A 21,084-nucleotide genomic window follows, 5' to 3' on the forward strand; every position below is an offset into this window, starting at 1 on the left:
GTTCATGAGGCCAGACTGTCAAAAGAACTCACCACCCAGCAGCTCCCAATGGGAGTCACACTTGAAAATATGTCCATTTCATTTAAGTGCCTAAATGGGATAGGAGCAGTTCTGAAAATATGGCCTTAAGTGTCTTGTCCTGGAAAAGTTCAAGTGCTAAGTAGCACGTAAAGCAAAATATCACATAGAAATACGATTCTACACATCACTCCAATATGGAATCCAAATACTGCAGTCCTCAGATGAACATGCTGCACATACCTGCCACACCAGGAGACCTGTAGAATGATACTCTCTAAGAAGTTTTACTGAGGAATTTTAAAGCTTTTTACCATGAAGAGCCAACTACTGAATGTGAACAAGGAAATGTCCCAAATGGTAGCAAACTCCAATCACTGCTACATATTTCCATAAGAACTCTACTGTTGATTGCTCGTATCCCCTGCCCCCATCACCCACAACAGATAAGATTCATAACCTACCTTCTACATCCCAAAGGAGGTTGGGAACAGAGATCTAGTTTCCTTCACACAACTGTTCCCTGATATCCGTTAGCATTTCATCTCTTAAGTTGAGAAACAAGTAGGGGGAGAGTTAATAACTTCCCTATACACCAGTCTGAGAACCTCAGACTCTAGTCAACTCACTTTGCCCATTCTGGGGTTATCCTCCTCAGCCTTCCCAACCACCACCATGACCCTTATTAAGAAGGGATCTGAAAATAAAGAAATCCAATCAAAAAAGTTTGATTTTTAAATGAGATTGTTTTATTTTTCCATTTAAACTTTTAAAAGCAACATTTCCAATGTCAAATCTGCACTTATTGCACCTTTCACCTGACAAAAGGCTCTCAAGGCACTTTACAAAGATGAGTATTAGAACTAATTTACCTATGGAAAACTGAGGCACAGGGAGGTTAAGTGAATTGCCCAGTATCACATGGCTAGAGTGACAAAGCCAGTAAAGAGAACCCAGGAATCCCAACTCCTAGTCCCTATTCTAACTGCTAAACACTCCCTCCCATATCATGCTTACATTTTTGAATTTATAACCATGTGTCACAAGAACTAAGTTCACTGTAAACCACTATAATTAAATTGACAATACAAATCAGTTCAATATGTTGCTATCCAATACTTTGTGCACTGCATACCTTTGCAATCACCATCACAGTAGGAGTCACGCCACATGGATTTTACAGCACTTCCAAATTAGCTTCATAAGAACATTGTCACACAGACTAACTGCAGTCCTTCAACCAGATTTTAAAAAGGTTAATGATAATTGCAATTTACCAAGCTGGATGCAGCACCAGGACGAGCACTGCTGAGTCAAGACGAAGTTCATTTTCATTTGACATCTCTGTACACTATGTAGAATGTGGATGGTGGGGCAAGAAGAGAAAAATCAGAGCATTAAAGAAATTCAGAGATACCTAAACTGGGAGGTGTTGCAAACACCAGGGAGAACTAAGAAACAGTAAGAAATCTAGAAACATTAGAAATAAGGGCATGCACAAAAAGAAATTCAACTTGAAATAAATGCATTTAATACTCTGGGGAATATAAGCTAGATCATAGGTGGAGGGAAGAAGATACTTGAGGTGATAGTGGACAGTAAATTAGACAGGAGCTTGTAATGTGATAAGGAAGGGAAAAAAATGTGACCCAGAGCAAGAAGGTTATGTCCTCATCTCTAAAACTCTGATGTGAACTTTATTCAGCTCTAAGCAACCCAATATCAGCACTTACTACTGACAAACTGGAGGACATTCGGGGGGGGGGGGGGGGGGGGAGCGATAAAGTCACTTAAGGGATTGATTTATGAAGAAACATTAAAGTAGCTATATGTGTAATTTGGCTAATGACAACTAAGATGGACACAAACTGCCTACAATTATTTGAAGAGTGAATGCCAGTGAGGGAGAAGGAGCATTGTACAAGTAGGTATAACCAAGAATAATGGCATAAATTTAACACAAAACTTGGCTAAGTACAAATAAAGTTGTCAAAAGTTAAATCTGTTAGATGCAGGAATAGTCTCCACAAAGAAACCCTTTTGCTTGAGACATTTACAACTGGATTGTCTCAAGAAAATATAGAATGGAATAATCCTGCATTGGCCAGTGAGACAGACCAGATATCCTGAAAGGTATTTTCCTGCTCTAACTGCTATGATTAAACAACATACATTTTCTCGCTCTAAATTTATCACCTGAAATATAGAGAAAATTTGACATTTCTCAAATGTCTTTGCTTGAGTACAACTGTGAAAATGGAACAAATTTGTATAATTCAATGGCCCTTCAGGTTTTGTAAACTACGATTCTGTGAACAAGATAGCTTCATCCAATGCCTGTTTGTTCACAGTTTTGAAACAGAAAGACTGGTTTTCCACCTCTCTACTCCCAATCAGATTCTGGGATTAGAAATAATTGGTCCAAACGAAGAACCCTCTCTCTAAAGAGGCTACTGCAGACACAAGTACAGTTAACCATACTTCAACTAACTTTATATCTACATTTATGGCCTGTAACTTCATCAGTTCAACCTTCTTTTTAGACACTAACAACAAACAAGCACTCCAGTGATGGTTAAACTACAGCCATGAAACTGATTATGGTTGGCCAGAATGATAAATGGTTAATATGTATTCATATGAAAGCAGCCAAATACAATTTCTTTTTTTTTTTTTTTTTTTTTTTTAAAAGAAGGGATGTTAACCCTGCTAATAATGAGATTCCAACTCGGGCAATTATATTCTACCCCCATAAAATCCCCTTTGTTCAAGTGAAGTTATTCTTAATTTGTGTCAAATCACTGTTTTATAGAATTTGTGATTCAGAATAGCTGCTGCATTCCACACCACAAGTGACTATATTTTAGTGAACGGGCAATAATTATATTTATATAGTTTGTAAAGCACCATACAATCCTTTTGGATAGTGCTATTGGTTATGGTTAACAATGTGCTTGATGCTGTACCAGACAAACTGAAGAAAGTCCCTACCCCACAAAACACAATGATGAAACAACACATGCTGAAGAGCCCAGAGAAAGTATGCATACAATTTTATTAATTCATTCATAGAAAAATTTAGTCTTTAGAAGGAACCTGAATATGGAGACAGTAACTACTTGCGGAACCGGGATAGAGATGACATTCCATGCATAGAAAGCAGCATAGAAAAAGGTACAGATAGGAGAATGGAAAGAGGTTATGAAGGATCGCAGTGGACGCGTGTAAATTACAGCAGAGTCTGGTCTTAAAAAATCAAGTTTATTTGATTAATCTATGCTGATTTTATATGCATCAACAAGTATTTTTATTTTCATGTAATATTTCATGTAAGAAAAGTCTAACCTGTTGGTCTTTTTATTTTAGGGTAAGGAAAGAAAATGGGGCCCAATTAATTTTAGCAATAAAGATGAAACCCTTTTGACAAATGAGCCAGTTTGTTTAATAGTTCTAATTTACTAGAAACTGTCACCTAGTCTACCACAGTACGTAAGAGAAAGAGAAGCAATTGTGCAGTAATGGATTAAACACTCATTGCTTCAACAAGTTCTCATAGACTTTGGAAGCCCAAACTTTAACAGTGAGATAGATAGATACACACACACACACACACTCCCCCCTCCTGGGAAGTGTACTGGAAGGGGTTGACTCCTCCCATCCCCAGGCAAGTTACATCAGTTATTCTAAATATCAGTAGGGTAAAAACTTAATGTTTAAATTGCACAATATATATATTTTCTTAAATAATTGTAGTTATATATACACACACACAAAGATTGTGCAATTTAAACATTAAGTTTTTACCCTACTGATATTTAGAGTAACTGATGTAACTTGCCTGGGGATGGGGGAAGTCAACCCCTTCCAATACACTTCCCAGGAGGGGGGTTGTTAAAGGGTTACTCCCACTATATCTAGTCTCAGCATTATCCTAGAACCCCATCAAGTTGCTTTTCTGACACCCCCAATCTACCAATCCCATGAGCCCCCTCTACCCCCAAGCCTGCCATCTCCCTAACTCACCCATTTTCACTAGAGAGCCCCAAGCCCTTACCCAGGCCAGGATCTCCCTACTGCACGAGGACCCGCCCCATAGCCACCTGCTGACCCAGAACGGCCCTGCTGCATAGGGACCCCCATAACCCCCAACGGCACAGCCCAGAACCCCTTCTCACCACGGGGCCCCTCATAGCCCCCCAAACCAAAGCACTCGGCCCCCCACTAAGGAGCCCAGGACCCCTCACGAGCAGACATTTGCACGCCCCCAACCAGCTGTCCGTGGCCGGGCCCCCCCCACCCGCAACCAGCCGCCGCCCGGGCCCCTCGGAGCCTCCAGCAACCCTGAGCCCCGCCCATCCCTAAAGGGGTGTGACCACACCATTCCCGGACGCTGTTGGTTGCGACGCCCATCACTCCAAGATGCCCGGTGTACCGATTGGCCGACGAGGCTTGTCACTCACGGAGGGGGCCGGTACTCTCACGAAAACTCGGGGAGGTGAGGGGGGGCCCAGAGCCTACTCTGGGGGGACAGCGGGGGGCCTCGCTCACCTCGAGACCGGGGGGAACACTTGGGTTGCCTCAGGTCCGCACCTCTGCCTCGCGCTGGCCACGGAATCTCGCGCTGGCTCCGTCCCTCTCGAGCTGTCCCTGGGTCTCGCGCTGGGTGCCCCCTCCCTCCCTACGCGCGAGATTCTCGCGAGACGTCCAGAGGGGCGGGGCATGGATCAGGGAGAACCAATCATCAGCCCCGGATGGGGGCCAAAGCGGAGGGGGGGGGCGTTGCCCGCAAGAGGCGGTGGGTGGAGGGTGCACGCCCTGTCTGCCTTCCTCAGATGAGGGGGTGTTACTGGTCGGGGCCCTCTAGGTGGGATCCCCCACAGAAAAGGCAGCGACAGTCTCCCACTCCCACCACTGGGGGGACAGTGACAGAGCCCCCCGACACCTGCCCTCCAGAGGGGACATTGACAGAGACCCCCACCACCCCCCACCACTGGGGGGACAGTGACAGAGCCCCCCGACACCTGCCCTCCAGAGGGGACATTGACAGAGACCCCCACCACCCCCCACCACTGGGGGGACAGTGACAGAGCCCCCCGACACCTGCCCTCCAGAGGGGACATTGACAGAGACCCCCACCACCCCCCACCACTGGGGGGACAGTGACAGAGCCCCCCGACACCTGCCCTCCAGAGGGGACATTGACAGAGACCCCCACCACCCCCCACCACTGGGGGGACAGTGAGAGAGACCCCCTGACACCTGCCTTCCAGAGAGGACATTGACAGAGACCCCCATCACCCCCCACCACTGAGGGGACAGTGACAGAGCCCCCCAAAACCTGCCCTCCAGAGCGGACATTGACAGAGACCCCCACCACCCCCCACCACTGGGGGGACAGTGAGAGAGACCCCCTGACACCTGCCCTCCAGAGGGGACATTGACACAGACCCCCACCACCCTCCACCACTGGGGAGACAGTGACAGAGCCCCCCCGACACCTGCCTTCCAGAGGGGACATTGACAGAGACTCCACCACCCCCCACCACTGGGGGGACAGTGACAGAGCCCCCCCAACACCTGCCCTCTAGAGGGGACATTGACAGAGACCCCCACCACCCCCCACCACTGAGGGGACAGTGACAGAGCCCCCCGACACCTGCCCTCCAGAGGGGACATTGACAGAGGGTGACAGTGCTGTCACCCCCCACCACTGAGGGACAGTAAGAGACCCCCATCAACAACCCCCCACAAAGGGACAATGACATAGCTCCCCTCACTGCCACCCCATGGTGGGTGGGCGGCATGCACCTCTCTGTGGGATGGGAAAAGCCACTGACACCCCCCTTCCATACCCCACAGAGGGCAGATGATCATCCTGCCTCCCACAGAGGGAAACAACCAGTTACTCAAATCCTCCCATGCCACATTCTTCTCATGGAGGCAACCTACCGACCCGCAACTCCCACAGCGGGATGGCAGGTGACCCCACTGCTCTCTCTCCCCCAGATTTCAAAGAGAGGACAGCAAACTCCCAGCACATGCACAGTGTGTGTCTTCACACCAGCACCCTTCACACACCCCACTTTGTAGATAGTTTTAGAGATAATGACTACGTTTCCTTTGTCCAACTATAAAGAGCTAGCTAGCGTACATGTTTTTTTGAACTACCTCCACTCTCTACTAGCTGGAAATCAACCTGTTTAGCTGTGTGTCATCAGCCCTATACTGCTATTATCGATTCCCTCTTGGCAGAAGTGGTAGAGGCTTGTGTTTTTGGAGCATGAAGATCTGGATTCTGTTCCCCTTGCTGCAGTGTCCATGGTGAGAACCAAACCTGATATCCATGAAGTCCTAGGTTTGTTACAATGCTTGCTTTGAGAAGATTTGTTCTTTGCCAATTACTGTAATTCCTCTTGGATACCAATAATAACAATACAGCACCATGTAACTTGCTGGTTATTCAAAGCAACCCCTCCTTGCAAAAGAGAGATTTGAAAACTAAACCACCCAAGATGCATAAATGTGTGTTTGCCCCTGAGTAGTTACCACCATTTGGGATGTTGCCAGGTTGTTCCCATTAGGAGGACAAATGAATAAAGTGAGTCAGGTCTATTCTCTGTGTATATTCTTTGTAAATAAACAGGTTTGAACTAAGTCCTTCTTTGCTGAACAGAGTAGCAATAAATAACAGTAGGCAGTTTCCAAGCTTGACTCTCCAGACAGTCCTGTGCCCCAAGGCTTTTTGCCTCACACACAGCTTGCCAGTTGCTCCTGTATCTGTAACCAGGGAACTCCGGGCCCCCCACCAACCAGTAACTCAACTCTGTGACCCAGTGTCTTGGGCAGTAGCCTGGTATTGTTTCTAGATAGATATCACTACATAAAGGGACTTAATTGCTCCTTCCATTTAAACTGAAGGAAGAGTGCTTTGCATACCCACTGGCTTTGACCAGATCTGTGATTGTCTGTATATGAAGGACCCTCTTGATGGCAGCCATTAACATGGAAAAGGCAATGATGTAGCAGATATGCATTTTCCACCATAAAACATGGAAAAGGCAATGATGTAGCAGATATGCATTTTGGGCCAGGGACAGTTTTATTGGTCTGTGTTTGTACAGTGCCGAGCACAATGGGATCCTGGTCCCTGACTGGGGCTCCTAGGCACTACTGCTATACAAATAAATAAGAATCTCAGCATTTTAGGAACTTGCAGTGTGAAAGTTGAGCACTGGGACCTCTTGAGAAGCAGCATGATCCAGTGGATCAGGTACTAGACTGGGAATCAGGAGACATGGGTTCTATTCTTGGTTCTGTCTCTGACCTGCTGGGTGACTTTGGTCAAATAATTTCCCCTCCGTGACTCTGTTTCCCCTCCCACCCTTTGTTTTGTCTAATTAGATTATGAACTCCCCTGAGCACCTGATAGTTAAACCAACGTAAGCACCAACGTAGGCCCAGCTAGGTCAGTGAAAGAATTGTTCTGTCAACCTAGCTGCTGCCACTCAGGTAGAGTATTACCTACATCGATGGAAAACCCCCATCCATCAATGTAGGAAGCATTTACACTACAGAAACATAGCTACACTTCTGTAGCTATGCCACTGTAATCCTCGTAGTGTAGACATGGCCCCAGTATCAGTTGCCAGTACAAGCTGCTTTAGAAGATTTACATGCAAGAAATCCCATGATGGACACTTGGGGAATAACCAGCACACAGGATGCACTTTCTTCTGAATTCCTCAGTTACAAATCTGTCCCATGCAGTGTATATGGCAGGGGTCCTGTGGAAAAAGATAGGTGATCGTGTAAAGAAAGACTGTCCTAATGCATATACCCAAGGGAGCAACATTATGCTGTGTGGGCAACTTCTCAATGTTTGATGTTGCAACTTTAACTAGGTTCTTTTAGTGTAGGTTTTATTGTAAAGAACTAATATATTATTATTTGTATTGTAGAAGTGCCTGGGAGCCCCACTCATGGACTCAGACCCCATAGTGCTAGGTGCTGTACAAACACAGAAACAAGAAGACAGTCTCTACTCCCAAGAGCTGGCTGTCTTAGTGTAAGACGAGACAAACAGGCAGATACAGACCAATGCTAGTACAGAACCTTGTGGCACCCAGCTTTTAACTTTTTGCCACCTTGAAAGTTGTTTATTCCTTCTCTGTTTTCTGTCTCTTAGGCTATGTCTACACTAGCACTTTTGTTGGTAAAACTTTTGTCAGTCAGGGTGTGAAAAAAATACCCCCCTGACTGACATAAGTGCTGGTGTAGACAGTGCTATGTTAGAAGACACTCTCCTGCCAATATAGCTACTGCTGCTTGTTGGAGGTGGTTTCTTTATGTCAATGGGAGAGCTCTCTCCCACTGGCATAGAGCATCTGCACGGCAGACTTCTGTAGTGTAGACACAGCCTTAGACAGTTTCTGATCTATGATTGTAGTTTGCATCTCACCCCAGGATTAGTAGATTCCTTAAAATAGCCTCTTGCGAGGGACTTTGTCAAAGGCCAAACAAAGATTGAGCAACCAGTTGCCTTTTATCTAATACGGTACTGACATGCTCAAACAATTCTAACAGATTACAGAGCCATGATTTTCCTTTGCAGAAGCCACACACTAATTCCCAACATATCACATTGTCCTAGAGGTTTTATTATTCTACTTGTAATCATTGGTTCAGCCAATTTTAACCTAGTACTGAAATTCCCAGGATCACCCCACTGCCTTTTAAAATTAAAAATATTAAAGATAGGTACAACAAAAGAGAAGACCACAAGTTTACCTTGACAAGAGCTAAATTCTGACCCAGGTAGGCCTAATTTGGACTGATCAATTAAACCACACATTTCTCAAACACACCAGTGAAACTCAGAGAGAGAAGATGTGTGAGGTAATATCTTTTATTGGAGCAACTTCTGTTGGTGAGAGAGACAAGCTTTCAAGCTTACACAGAGCTCTTCTTTAATATTGTGGTACCTACATGGCTACAACACTGCATACTGTGAAACTCAGTCATTTAATCCAGTGGTGCCTAACTTTATTATATTGGAGGGCCACATAAACCTAAGCACAACCTTGTGTGGGCCAAACAGATTCTATATTTTAATAAGATTTAAAGTCACCTGTATTGATTTATATTTTAAGTTCAGCTTGTTTTGTATGTATTTAGATAGGTTGTTTCTATGTACAGTATTGTCTATTTACACACTTGTGTAAACTAAAATGATGTAAACATGACGACAAAACGCTAATGAATTGCCTGTTAGTATATTGTGTTGAAGCAGGCTGCGGGCCTTATGAAATGCTTTGGTGGGCCACGCATGACCCGCGGGCCGTAGGTTGGGCACCCCTGAATGTAGATGGGATATCTTACTGCATGTCAGGAGGTACCAGAAATTGCTTATCTCAGACAAGAGAAAATCTTGTTCTAAGCAGAACCAGAAAATTAGCCCTGTCTTTGGGGCAGAATAAATCTGGGAATCCTAAGTAACCTCAGACAAGTCTACTTTAAAACTCCATTTATACAGGGAAGCATCAGAGGTGGAGCTAACAGTTTTGTCCCACCTAGAACACACCCACACCCGGAGAAAAGAGATAAATGGTTAGCTCCCAAGAGTGGGTTAATATTCTATTAGGGTCTGATTCACTGTTCTCCTGACTTAATACAAAATGGGGGTAAAATGCTAGCAGATCAGAGTGGTGATGTTTTCCACTGTTGTAAACAAGTGTACAAAATATAGAGCAATAAGGGATTATCAAAGTAATTGTGTGGCCCTCTCACTGTAATATCTGGGCAGCCATTAATGGCTTTGATCCTCACAGGAGCCCTGTCAGGGTAAGGAAGTATTATTCCCATTCTACAGCCGGGAAAACTGAAGCTTACAGTGGTTAAATGACTTGCCTAAGGCCATGCAGGACATCTGTGACTAAATTGGGAATTTAACCCAGATCCAATGTCTTTTTTACCAGAGCACCCTTCCTACCCTGTGTGCATTAGAGAAATATGCATCAATGTAACTACCGCAGTGCAAATTGCCAATGGAGAATTGTGCAGAGTTTCTCTCACAGGGCTGGAAAATAGAAGGTTTGTAACCGTCAGAGGAGTGATGTTCTGGAACAGTTTCCCAGGAGGAGCAGGGGGAGCAAACCAGTTGACTAGTTTTAAGATGGAGCTTGATGAATGTCTGAATAGGATGATATGAAGGGATTGCTTGCAATAGCAAGGGACTGCACTCTGTGATCCAGGAGGTCCCTTCCAGACTAGTCCTATGTTTTACACTCGTTTGACTTAACCGAGCAGTTACTGGAGTAAACTAACGACTGAGGGAATATTTTGTTCAGATGAAAGGCAGGAGAGAATCCAGCAGGAAGGAACAATCCATGCTGACTATAAAACCCCTTCTGAGTTAAACAAATTCCTCTGCAATCCCTGACCAATTGTCCTCAGTTGGCTTTGTCTGAGCGGTGTGTGCTTGTAAACACAAGAGAAATTGTATGCCCTGACCTTAGAGTGCAGAAGAGCACTGCGGTGCCTTTGCCACATCCATGTTTGCAGCTGCAAGTTGGAAAATGGTGCACACGAGTGGCTAATTATGGGATGGAGCAGAGGGAATTGTGGGCATTTGGTACCAGATCCCCACAATTCTCTGAAAGGCGCCTGGGTATCCTCCAATGCACAGGGACAGTTTCCACAAGGGGTGCGTCTGAAGGCCTCACAGAGGACAGTGGGATGCCTACCCACAGTGCACCGCGCCTTTCACCATTACAGCTTGGTGCCCTATGGACAGAAAATGCTGTCACAAGCAGCCAAATACAAATGGTCTTCACTGAAATAGTTTTGTGGGGTCACTGTAATCCAGAGCAACTCAGTGCGCCACTCTGTCCCCCCTTTAGCAGTGCCTGAGCCACATGCAGAGGTTGATTAGCCTGCTACCGTCTTGGCTAACAGAGCTGGATCTTTTAGCTCAAACAGGCGAGGGCCCAGGTTCAATCTCCACTGTCCAAAACCCCCTCAGAGGCATGGCTTAATACCACTATGCCAGCCAAACTTTTACCACTACAGCTTTCTAAGAAAGAAAATTTCTGAGGGGAAATGTTACCATATGATTTAGCACCAGCCATTCAGCACAACAGTTTAGGGCAGGAAGGTAGTCTGATTTACTCAGCTGATACCTTGGGGGAGCCAGAATGGAATAACCTGGCCTGGAATTTATCCAGGATGCCATGATGTTTGTGTAAGTGCCATGGGTTCTTTAATGATTGCAAGCCTCTGGGAGGGTGGTTTTGAAATAACACTGGGTATTTCATATCCTGATGTGGTCAAGCAGATGCTAAAATGAAGGAGAGAAGGGGGAAGCGAAACAAAAAAAAGCAAAGCAAAAGTGCCTCAGAGAGATACAGGAGAAGAGGGGAGTCCTTTAAAGTGGGGAGGACTTGCCAAACCAAACAACTCTACATGCTCTGTGTCCAGCCCAGAAAAAACAAAGGGCCTTTCTTTGCTTCCCAAACATCAGATCTTTTGCCAAAGCGGCCTGTTTACCCAATTGGAAACGTGAAAGATTTGCTCCTCTTTTCTCTCACAGGCCCCTGCTTCAAGCTGCAATTGATCATAGCCCAGAGCTGCCTGAGGGCACTGGGATTTGGTGTCAGGTAATTACAAGAGGGGGAAAGCAAAGGGATACCTAACCTGAGCAGGAGCCCTGGGTATGAGCTGCACTGACTATAAAGCAGTAATTGCCTTGTTAACAATAGAAAGTGTCATCAGGAATAATAGGCTCCAAATTGAGGAAGATTAAGCAAATGATAGGTAAGTGGGCTAAATGCTACTTGCTATCCTTTCTATTAATTAAATTAATGAGCCATGCCACTATTCAAATTATGTGCCTGCTTTCTGTGTGCTCCAAGGGAAAGCAGCAGCACGCCCTTTGGGCTCAATACAGCCTTCCCCGGGCTCTAGTAACAAGGGAGGGAAACAGATGGATTGGGAAATTGTCTTTGGATGCTTAAGGTTAACTAGGGTGATATTAGGGCCTTGTCTTATATACGCAACTTATACCCCCCCCAAAAAAGTGTCCCGATTTTCACACTTGCTATCTGAGCACCCTAAGGTTAAGTATGGACATGTTCTTGGCTGACAGCCCCCATCTTATTGGAAAGTGGTGCCATTCCTATGGCCGGGGGTACATTTAGATTGTAAGGTCTTTGGGGCAGGAACTGTCTTTTTGTTCTGTGTTTGTACAGTGCCTAGAGCAATGGCATCCTGATCCATGATTGGGGCTCCCAGGTGCTACTGCAATACAAATAAATTATAATTATAATTAATTATCTGAGTCCATTATTTAATTATTGGGGCCCCAATGTGCTGGGCGCTGCACAGACACAGAGTGAGGGACAATCCCTATCTCAAAGAGTTCACAGTCTAAAGAAATAAAGGGTGGGAAGGGAAACTGAGGCACAGAGCAGGGACGTGACTTGTCCAGAGTCACACAGCGGAGCCAAGATTAGAACCCAGTGTACTGACTGCCAGTGACATGCCCCATGTGCTAGATCATACTGCCTCCCCTGAATCTAACGTGCTTTAATAATCAGAGCAAGAACTCTCCTGATTAAATATGAAGCTATACACGTGGATGGGTCCAGTGAAAGGGAATCGGGTTCTAATCTGGGCTCTGACATCAATTTGCCACAAGGTGTGGGCCAGTCATTTCAATCTCTCTGTGCCTGAGTTTCCCCATCTGTAAAGTAGGGGCAGTAATGCTGACCTCTCTCATTGTGGGGATTAACTCATTGGCAAGGTGCTAATATTAGTACAGCAGTCAGCTGTTGTTGTTTGTGTGTTTGTGACCACCTGTCCACTAGGCTGAAAATCATGAACTTGCTTCATACAGGCTGGTACATGTCTGAGCATGGCCACTATTGACCACTACAGAGCGGAGGTCAGGTAGTTAGTGAGGTGACCTGCAATGGTACTTTTGTTTCTTTGTTGGATCAAGCTAGAGTGCTCCAAATCTTCCAGGTCAAAGCCCTAAGACCATGCACAAGATTCTTTCTATTGTCATAGAATCCCAGCCTTGAAGGTCAGAAGGGACCACACCAGATCACCTAGTCTAGACTGCTGTACATCACAGGCATCAAAACCCCACCCAGTTACCGCTGTGTAGAGCCCAAATAACCTGGATTAGACTGTATTACAGCCCTCTGCAGACTGAACTGATGTGTGACAGGCAGAGAATAGGAGGGAGCAAGGTGTACCAATGCCCTAGACCCCTGAAAAGGTATGGAATTGATTTGGTGAGATATACCCAGATGACTCTAGCGAGAGCTCCATGCTCCAGGCCAAAAACCTCAACATCTTTGCCTCTCACATTAATTTAAGTTTTTGAGCAGACAAACTCGGATTAATGGAGTTACTCAAGACCCTTCCTTTGTGCCAGGCAGCTCTTCCTAAGGGTTATACAAATGAATGGATAACTGGGATCTGAGTGGAACTCTGTTTAGGACATGTCATTCCTCTGAGCAAATGCTTAAGGAGGATTTGTTCTAATTTATGGGAGGTCAGGAACTTTCCATCTATTTTTTCAACAAATATCAAAATTTTCTGTGGGAAAATTGTGTTTTTTCCTCAAATGTTTTGATATTCTGCCTGGAAAATCTAATCAAAATATTTCATTTTGGGTCAAGACAAATCAAAATATTTCAGTTTGTCAAACCAAATCAAAATATTGTATTTTGAGTCTGTTCAACCATAATCTGTGTATGCCTGAGCTGCCTTGGTACCTCCTGGGCGCTGTAGTTCGGATGCTTCATGCCACTATTTTTATGGCTGGACTACATCTCCCATGAAGCACTGTGATCATGTGACTCCCATAATGTACTGTCGCAGGTTAACCAGAGGGGAAACCATGGTGCATCATGAGAGATGTAGTCCAGCCAGGGAGCCCAGGCCATAGAGGGGGACCTGAACTACAGCTCCCAGGAGGCATTGCGGCAGTTGAGGCAGACACAGATTAATATCAGACTGACTGCCTTTCCCCCCTCCCCCCAAAACCCCCACCACCACTTTGACATTTCCAAATCAAAAATTTTCAGAACTTTCTGTTCTGCAAAAAGGTCAATATTTTGTCATTTTGTCCTGATTGGAGACAAAAACACGTTTCAAAATACTAAGAATTTCCTACAATAGTTTCACCGAGCTCCTCTCTAATTGCAGCTGGAGATGGCCTGGAGGCTTAGGGTAGAGCCAAAGAAGTTTGCTGTGTAAAGAAAGCCCCTTGTTACCCAGCAGGGAGGCTCCCTGTGTGTCAGATCTGCTTAAATTACAGTGTTTGTTTATACAGCCTTTAATTCCATAGCACTCATTTTACTGACAAAACCAAGTGTTTAGCCCTGCAGAGCCAGCTCAGCTATGGGGCAGCACACTGGAGCCTTGTGGATCTATCAAATCTGGAGATTGTGTCCTGCTGCCCATCACTACAATATCTGGGCACTTTCCACATAAAATCGTTAGTGATAGCAAAATCTGTAGTAGAACTAGTTAAAAATGTTATAGATGGAACAGTTTTCAGTTGGAAAATTATTTGTATAGTGATAGTGCTTAGGAGTCTCTGGCCTGGACCAGGACCCCATTGTGTTAGGTGCAGTACAAACACAGAACACAAGATGGTTCCCGCCCCAGAGAGCTTCCAAATTTGAGTTTAAGTCAAGAGACGACAGATGGATATGCAGTTTCATCAAATTTGACAAGTTTTACAGGAATGTGTAAATTTCAGTGAAATTTTTCACTGGGGAAAAAGTCAAAACAATTTTAACTTTCTCATTTAGCTTCAATAATGTTAAAGTTTCATTTTGATAAAGTAAAAATGTTTTCTTTCAACTTTATATTTTTATTAATTTTGTTTCTACTTGTACATTAAAATATTAATTTGAACATATCTATATTATATATAATATATAGTTATTTAATCTTTTTTATTCTAATCTTTTTACATTATTGAAATGGAATGTTTAGATTCTGAATAGAAATGTTTTTGACTTTTCATTCTGATTTAGAAGGAAAACAAATTCTGAGATGTCAGAATTCCCTGAGGGATTCCCCCCTGCTCCATTCCCTAGGGGATGTCATGAAGTCTCTGGCACTTCTCCCTTTTGTCGGGGGAGGGGGTCAACAGTATCATCCAGGTGAATTCTCACTGTGGACCCTTTCTTATCCACTGTGATGTCAGAGGCAGAGAAAACCTGGCTTGGCTTTCAGAGCCCAAGTGTTGTGAGAGGCATCAATGTTTCAGGAGAGACTGATAACAGAGCTGACAGGGAATAAACATGGAACCCCCATATGAGTCTATTTCTACAAGGCCTGTGAAGACAGAATGATCCCTCAAGCAAATGGGAGGTCTGCAAAGTGACAGAGCCCAAATGGCACTTCTCTGACCTGCACTGAGAGAAATTTAAATCCCACTTAGCAATACAAGAGTCAGGAAGGGGGAAAATGGCTCCAGCATGGAGCCATGAAATTGACACAAATGATAGCCCTAACTAGACCAACATAAGCCCTACTCCTCTCGTGGAGTAGTACACTGACATAATTAGGTCAACGTAAGCTGCTTTATTTTGACCTAACTCTGTAGTGTAGACTGGGGTCCTCAACTTTTTTCTTTCTGAGGCCCCCACAACATGATATAAAAACTCCATGCCCCCCCTATGCCATAATAACTGGTTTTCTGCATATAAAAGCCAGGGTCGGCCACAGGGGCCCCTGCGAAGCTAAGTTGGTCAGGCTTTGGCTTCAGCCCCAGGAGACAGGGCTCAGGGCCCTGGGCTTCAGCCCCATGCCTTGGGGCTTCGGCTTTCTGCCCTGGGCCCCAGCAAGTCTAATGCTGTCCCTGCTTGGAGGACCCCCTGAAACCTGCTGGCAGCCCCCCAGGGGGCCCTGAACCCCTGGTTGAGAACCACTGGTATAGACCAGGGCTCAGACTTGGAAGACCTGCATTCAGTTCCCTGCTTTGCTGCAGCCTTATGATAAATCCACTCTATAGATTAGAGAGTCTAGGCCCTTGGACAAGTCACTTGGTCTCTCTGGGCCCCAGCTCCCTCATCTGTAAAATGGGAATAATAGCACTACCCTACCTCACAGGATATGTATGTGGGGTGAGTAGGGTATTGAAGAAGGTGAGGTGATTGGATACTATGGCAATGTTACCCCATTAGACAGACAGCACTTTAAAAGACCTCCCAACAAATTCTACATGTATTTTTGTTGTTAAAAAAAAATACTTTCTCAACACCAGCGATTACTTTCAAACTTGACTTATTCCTTAGGTCTCACCAAGATCTACAAAGTAAGCCATGGTGGAACAAAATTTAGTCAGGCCTTTTGAACTTTTGCAAGGACATTTCTGATCAGAACACAAGAGAAAGAGGATTTTCCTGCCTTGTTCTCTTTTTCACATGCAGAAAGAACTCCAAACGGCTGAACAAATCTTGCTCAAATTTAAAAAAACCCAACAATCACAGCTGGGCTGAGCCCAAGCCTGGAAAAATTTATCCCCAAAGGAATCTGGTTCCGAAAGTTATAAAGTAACTGAGCAGGGAAGGGAATGATAATGGAAGTTTAATCTCAATTTGTATGTACTGCCCCCACCTGCTGTAAGAGACTCCAGCTGTCAGCTTGTATTTTATCTGTGTGATACACCTCTCTCTAATCCATGGAGTATATTTATACCAAGCTGATGGCTCCCCTCCGGGGACTTACCAGCACTAATTGTCTCTTTTCCAGGCCTTGGCCCTTCTGGGCCCTGTTGATGAAAGAAGTACTTGCTCAGCCTTGACGTCCATGCAGCACAGATACAAGCTACTTAGCATTTGCTAAGTCATTTAACACCTCTTGCCTGGGGTTTTATCAACCGCTGGGCTGGCTTGCTTCAGTATCGAGGGTGGGTTTCCAAAACACAGGCAAAGCTGTCATCAACACCCAGGCAGCCTGGTTCCCTAGCAACATCAACACCAGGCTTTCAGGACCAGCTGTGGGCTTTACAACAGCAGGAGGTACTCCCTGCGGCTCTAATTGCAGCCCGGGTGTGTGTAAGAGGTAGCTTAGCTCCGTTTACTCCTGCTGTAGAAAGCTGTAGGGTAGGGATCAGGTCCAGAGTGACCTAGACAAATTGGAGGATCGGGCCAAAAGAAATCTGATGAGGTTCAACAAGGATAAGCGCAGAGTCCTGCACTTAGGAAGGAAGAATCCCATGCACCATTACAAACTGGGCACTGACTGGCTAAGCAGCAGTTCTGCAGAAAAGTTTCTGGGGATTACAGTGGATGAGAAGCTGGATATGAGTCAGCAGTGTGCCCTTGGTGCCAAGAAGGCCAACGGTATATTGGGCTGTATGAGCAGGAGCATTGCCAGCAGATCAAGGGAAGTGATTATTCCCCTCTATTTGGCACTGGTGAGGCCACATCTGGAGTATGTGTCCAGTTATGGTCCCCCCCACTACAGAAGGGATGTAGGCAAATTGGAGAGAGTCCAGCAGAGGGCAACGAAAATGGTCAGGGGGCTGGGGCACATGACTTACAAGGAGAGGTTGAGGGAACTGGGGTTATTTACTCTGCAGAAGAGAAGAGTGAGGGGGGATTTGATAGCAGCCTTCAGCTACCTGAAGGGGGGTTCCAAAGAGAATGGAGCTCGGCTGTTCTCAGTGGTGGCAGATGACAGAACAAGAAGCAATGGTCTCAAGTTGCAGTGGGGGAGGTCTAGGTTGGATATTAGGAAACACTCTTTCACTAGGAGGCTGGTGAAGCACTGGAATGGGTTACCTAGGGAGGTGGTGGAATCTCCATCCATAGAGGTTTTTAGGGCCCGGCTTGACAAAGCCCTGGCTGGGATGATTGGTTGGTGTTGGTCCTGCTTTGAGCAGGGGATTAGACTAGATGACCTCCTGAGGTCTCTTCCAACCCTAATATCTATGATTCTGTGTTGAGGCAGGGATGAGTAGGGAGGATGGCCCAACAGAAAGGGTATTGCGCTAGGACTGAGGACACCTGGCTTCTGTTCCCTATGCCTGGTGTGATCTTGGGTAAATCACTTAATCTACCCTGTGCCTCAGTTCCCCATCTGTTTAATGGAGCTAATTCTTTACTACCTCACAGCATCGGTAGTGAGGAAAAACCCATTGATCAGATACCACAGCAGTGAGGGCTGTGTAAATACCTAGATAAAAATCAGGTAGGTAGATGTAAGACGAGTCAGTAGCAGGGAGGAGAAATGGGTTCAGAGTGCAGCAGGCATGATCAGTTCTAAAATCCTGACTTACATATGCCCCACGGCCTTTGAGAGGAATCACATGTACTTGCCTGTGTGTCACAGGCCCAGCACTACTAACAGTGATTCACAAGTGGTTCCTGGTCAAGGCCACCTCTGAGTTACTTGTATTACTATAGTGCCTAAGCACCCCCAATCCTGGACCATGACCCCTCTGTGCTAAAGCAGTGTACAAACAGAATTGAAAGACAGACTGCCCCTTGCCTACACTAGCTGCAAAGTTTCCAGTGGCTGTTGCATGTACCATGATGAGCCATGCCAAGTCAAGGTGGCCACAGCTTTGTTGCAATGGCCATTTCCCTTTGAGCTGCGGGTGCTCCGAGCAGAGTGAGGTCAAAGTGCAGCCGTCCTTTCCCTCCAATATCAGCACTGACCAGGTGCAAATTAACGCAATACTGACACCTAAATAGCATGCCCAGAGTGGCCTTCAAAGCATCAGCCACTGGCAAAGACAAGACAGAGGGACGATGAAAGATGCCTGCTTAGCACAGCGGGGGCCTGGGTTCCCCATCCCCACTAGGTGCATCTGAGGCAGTCGGCGGCTTCTCAGCGCCCAGCCAACGTGCCTCAAGCCTGTATTGGGGGTGCACTGGGGTGGGGGTCTATGTGAGGGGCAAACCGGCCCTGTGGTTCATTCAAGTCACACTAATCCCATCAGCGAGGAAGCCAGTGATTAGGGCAGCTTGTGTGACAGAGGCATTCATGTACCGACTGAGACCACGTCCTGCACAGACTCATAGAGGGCACCAGCCTGCTGCCAGGGGGAAGGTTGAGACACAGGCCCACAAGGCAGGAGAGCTGGCTTCTACTCCCTTGGAGACCTTAGGGCATGTCTCTTCCACTCTTTGCCTCACTTTCCCCACTACAGTGCAAGTGTAGCACATTATCTGCCACAGGGAGAGGGTGAGATGCTTCCCAGGCAGGGTTCTAAGTACAAGGTGTCATTAGCAGCTAGCACAGGATTGGCACTGCATAACTAATTCACTAATTACTGACTCGGTTCTGGTTCTGGGGAGGTAGGCCCCTACCTTTGAGGGCTGGCAAATCCTCTTGCTTCCAACTTGTCTCCCTCCCACGCTGCTGGTTGAAGACTGACCAGCGCAGACTGCACAAGGCAGCCACGAAGGAATGTGCAGCTAGGCTGGTTCCAGCTGGAATGGTCTCAGCAGCTGCCAACCACCCTGGAAGTATTTGGACTGCTGAACCCAGAGCCTGGATTTGCCCAGCAAACACACCTTGGGAAGCTGCCCTTCCCATTTATGACCTAAACAAGCCTGGACAGGGGCTAAATGGGAGGCAAGACTCTCCCAGCTCCTCCGCTAGCTCCCCTGACTCAGTTTCCTCCTACTAGCACAGCACTGGATTATCCCTGAGCAGATCCATAGCTCCAGCTGTATGATGGCAGGCAGCAGCCAGGCATAGCTCCCCACACAGGGCCCAGGAAAGGCTAGTCTCACTGTCTTCTTTTGCTGTCTGACATCACCCCAGATACTCTCCTACCTACTTCACTGCAGCTCCCACAGTGGGAACAGCCTCCCATAGATACTCCTTCGCTGTGGATTTTGGACCGATCTTGTCCTGTTTGCTGCTTTGTGTCACATCAAGACAAGCTCTTCAGAGACAGAAAGCTTGCTTATGTGTGTGTGTTTGGAAAGCACCAAGGTTGGGGCCAGGGTTCATCCCCAACTCTGCCTGATGCGCAGTCTTTGGCTATGACTGCACTACACAGCTTTTAGCGACACGCCTGTGTCGCCACCGCTGTGCTGCTAAAAGTCACGCAGCGTAGCCACTGTTTGTCAGCTCACCTGCTGACAAAAACCTTCTACCCCCAACGAGCAGCGTTTGACAGCACTCCCCTGCCAACAACGCTCTGTTCACACTGAAAGAACGAGGAGGACTTGTGGCACCTTAGAGACGAACAAATTTATTTGAGCATAAGCTTTCGTGAGCTACAGCTCACTTCATCAGATGAAGCTTTAGCCCACAAAAGCTTATGCTCAAATAAATTTGTTAGTCTGAGGTGCCACAAGTCGTCCTCGTTCTTTCTGCTGATACAGACTAACACGGCTACCACTCTGATATCTGTTCACACTGGCACTTCTTGTGGCAAAACTTTTGTCTTTTGGGGGGGTGGGGTGGGGAAGGGAAGGGTTAACACCACTGAAAGACAAAAGTTTTGTCATTCAATTGCCAGTGTAGACATAACCTTAAGCATTCCAGTGCCCCAGGGTGGACTATCACAGCACAGCCAATGAGTTATGCCAGTGCCCTCTGGCTAGGCATTTTGAATACATCCTCTCTACGGCTAACTTGATTCAAGCTTTGAGTGTCCCCAAGGCTATAGCCCTGGGCTTATGCTGTCAGACAGTCCCTGTGGCCATGCAGATGGATTCCATTTCAGTTCATAGCAGAGTGGCTGCTTCTTTGAAGCAGGTTAAGAGGCCGAGTTGCCTTTCCCCAACGTTTAGGTGCTGCGAAGACCCCAGAGACAGAGGGAGCCTCATGACACAGAACGTAGCCCAGGGAGTTCCAGTAGCTTATGGTAGAACTGGAGGACCCGAGCTAGAGCACCTGCAATTCCTAGCATCCCTGCTTTGTATTCCATTCTTGCCAGGGGTGTTTTAGGCAAAGGCCTCTCTGCACCAGTTATGGAGACCCTTCCCTAGACCAAGGTATTTCACTAGGTTTCCACAGACTGGCACCTATTGGCATCAGGAGGATGCACAGATTCAGAGCAGCATCACCCTCGCC

The 21,084-nt window shown here is 46.2% G+C and overlaps 1 protein-coding gene across 2 annotated transcripts in view; it reads right to left on the reverse strand.

The window, feature by feature from the left end:
* Positions 1 to 4,694, reverse strand: part of ATF7 (activating transcription factor 7) — a 106,545-nt gene extending 101,851 nt beyond the window's left edge. For both annotated transcript variants that reach the window (XM_074935756.1, XM_074935757.1), the window contains exon 1: positions 4,567 to 4,694. The gene's annotated coding sequence lies outside the window, so the exon portion shown is untranslated. The remainder of the gene's footprint in view (positions 1 to 4,566) is intronic.
* Positions 4,695 to 21,084: the final 16,390 nt, after the last annotated feature.

This window comes from Natator depressus, chromosome 20 (assembly GCF_965152275.1).
Source record: "Natator depressus isolate rNatDep1 chromosome 20, rNatDep2.hap1, whole genome shotgun sequence".
Taxonomy (NCBI): Eukaryota; Metazoa; Chordata; order Testudines; family Cheloniidae; genus Natator; species Natator depressus.